The following is a 2,885-nucleotide window of genomic DNA, read 5'->3' on the forward strand; positions in this document are numbered from 1 at the left end:
GCGAAAGAACCTTTGCGCGTTGGCCACAGCGAAAATCGCATTCGATCGAACRATGAGCTGTACGAGATATACGACGACATTGTCATAGTTCAGCGAATTAAAAGACAGCGGCTATGCTGGCTAGGTCATGTTGTTCGAATGGAGGAAAACACTCCAGTTCTGAAAGTATTCGACGCAGTACCCGCAGGGGGAAGCAGAGGAAGAGGAAGACTTCCACTCCGTTGGAAGGACCAAGTGAAGAAGGACCTGGCTTCACTTGGAATATCTAATTGGCGCCACGTAGCGAAAAGAAGAAACGACTGGCGCGCTGTTGTTGACTCGGCTATAATCGCGTAAGCGGTGACTACGCCAATCAAGAAGAAGAAGAATTTACTTATACTTCTTTCAAACAAAAACGCGTCCACATGTCTGGTATTGCTTTGACAAATCTTTGTRTCGCCACATATTATTACAAACATATGAACGAACGCATGCGATCGGTTTAAGAAACGAAAATTAGTCAAAGAAATTTCTTTGAAATATCGATGCTTTTTATTATACTTAAGCCATCATCCGGTTCAGCTCACTTTCAAAATTAATAATATTWTTTAACAAAAAACATAAACAACTAAGGAATTGAAAAAAATATACAATAGTCATATTCACGAGAAAAAACCATCACTGTACGTATAGCTTACTCGTTTTCAAGGCAATTAACTAACTCAGTTGCTTGGCGACTCAGTTGCATAACATCCTCGATATGCAAATCTGCACAGCTTCTTATTTATTTTTAGTCGGAAGTGTTTCTTCAATGTGACCCAATCATTTGTTATCGTTTGGTGTTGAAAATTTTCCAAACAATAAAAGCAGCAGCTTCGAAACCAAGCGCTGACATCGTTTTTGAATAGAAGAAGAAGTGTATGGATAGAAAGAAGTTGCGTTTATAAGTAAGAAATAATATGTTTTGTGCAGCAATATTATAAAATAAGAATATCTGCAAATTTTAAATGCGCAAAATCTTTATGCAAAATTCTGTGTGGAATTTATGTTGAGGACGACTGCTTTTGAGGTKTCTGCAGCAACACCTGCAAAGGTTGGGCTTATGTATGTATACATACATACTTAAAATATACTTATGTACGGACGAGCAATGGTGTCATCGGAAAATTGGAAATAATATTTGAGTTTCTTACTTTTTGGTCAAGATACTTCGTATTCTTTTCTTTTTTATTGCATATAAATTTATTCAAWAAATTTATTTTTCAAAAACTTATGCATACTGAACCAGTAAGGAGTGAAGCAAGTCGATTACAACCGAGCATTTCCTACTATTACAATTTGCTAGAATGGAAGCCGGGGAACCCCTTCAGGTGTTGACTATGTTGAAGAGGTAAGGAAGGGATCAGTACGGGCGTAACTGGAGATTTTATACTCTCGCAACTTGCAAGGTCAAAGCCGGATGAAATCGGTCGAGTAGGTCTCGAGATATGGTTTTTGATTGATCAAAAAAGCACTCGGAAATTGCTATTAAATTCCCTTAGTAAACGATATTTCAAATATATGTATGTATTTTGCTAAGTTGGTAGGACTGTCCTTAATTACTATGCCAAATATGAGCGCGATCTGTTTACAGCAGCTCCTAAAGTCGTTACAACTCTGTAGTGCGTTGCGATTTTTACAATGGATAAGAATATCTCACAAAGAATTTGTCTCACATTTTGTATTTCTAATCARATTTCGTTTGCGAAACRGTTGTGAGTGTTGGAAAAGGCGTACGCTAATTCAGTTTTATCAAAAACAAGCCTACGARTGGTACAAAGGCTGCTTCRAAGATGGTRGAGAAATCGTAGAAGGGATGCTTCSTTCTGGACTTCGTCAACTGATGAAAATATTAAAAAGTTAAGGATATGGTTCTTGAAAAGCAAGTTAAGCCATTATTAGAAAAATTGCAAAAGAGCTCGACATCTGGCGAGTCCATTGGAACAACGTTTCCTGTAAYGTATATTAGTTGTTGACTCACTATTTGCATTGCAAATCGCGTACTTATCGAAATCGCCAACAGTTAAAAGCTTAAAGGAAATGTGCGAGTTTAAGGGACACAAGTCGTATAACCTAAAAAATTACAGGATACATATTCAGTTTCAAAATCGAGCTAACTAGTAACGACGATGCACCTCTGTTTAATATCCGTCTTCCAGRCATCATGAATAGTGCTGTTTAGAATATTTTCATGTCTTACATGGCAGGCATCGCTTGAGAATAGCTGTTTTAAAAGGATTATGACTCTCGGGAATTCCTTTGCGTGCTAGTGCTCTCCAAATTGCAGCATGTTTAAGAGTGTCGAACGCTTTCTCAGAATGGATAAARTATACATAAATAGAGAGGGGTGTCCCACTCTACCGGCTGCTCTATAATCACTTCCAAGGCGTTGATGTGATCTACACACGAGCAATATAGGGTCTGAAGCCAACTTTTCCTTTACGTAGAACTTGCAACAAAGTGACCCTATAGTCTTTTATTGATTAATGAATACTTKATTCACCATATACAAAAGTGGAATTTTTCTCCAGGTTTTACATTTGGAACGATTGTTTTTTTCTTGAGAGAAGAGTAATTATGTATTTCATTTCTAAAGCATACCATCTGAGGCGCAAATTCCGAACATTTTCGCCATTTGTGTTACTGATGTTAATTTATACCTAAAAGTTGCGTTTTGGTGCTGTGGTAAAACTTTTGCTATTTTGTTTTTACAAAATTAATTCATAGGTAAGTTTTGTAAAATTACATGAATTATAATATGTAATTTTCCAGAAAAATATACGTTGACAGGAAACGTCATTCCAATGGACTCGCGAGATGTCGAGCTCTCTTGTCATCGTAGGCTTGTTTTTGATAAAACTGAATTA

The sequence above is a fragment of the Bactrocera latifrons genome, unplaced genomic scaffold, assembly GCF_001853355.1.
Source record: "Bactrocera latifrons isolate USDA-ARS-PBARC rearing strain unplaced genomic scaffold, ASM185335v1 scaffold_194, whole genome shotgun sequence".
Classification (NCBI taxonomy): domain Eukaryota; kingdom Metazoa; phylum Arthropoda; class Insecta; order Diptera; family Tephritidae; genus Bactrocera; species Bactrocera latifrons.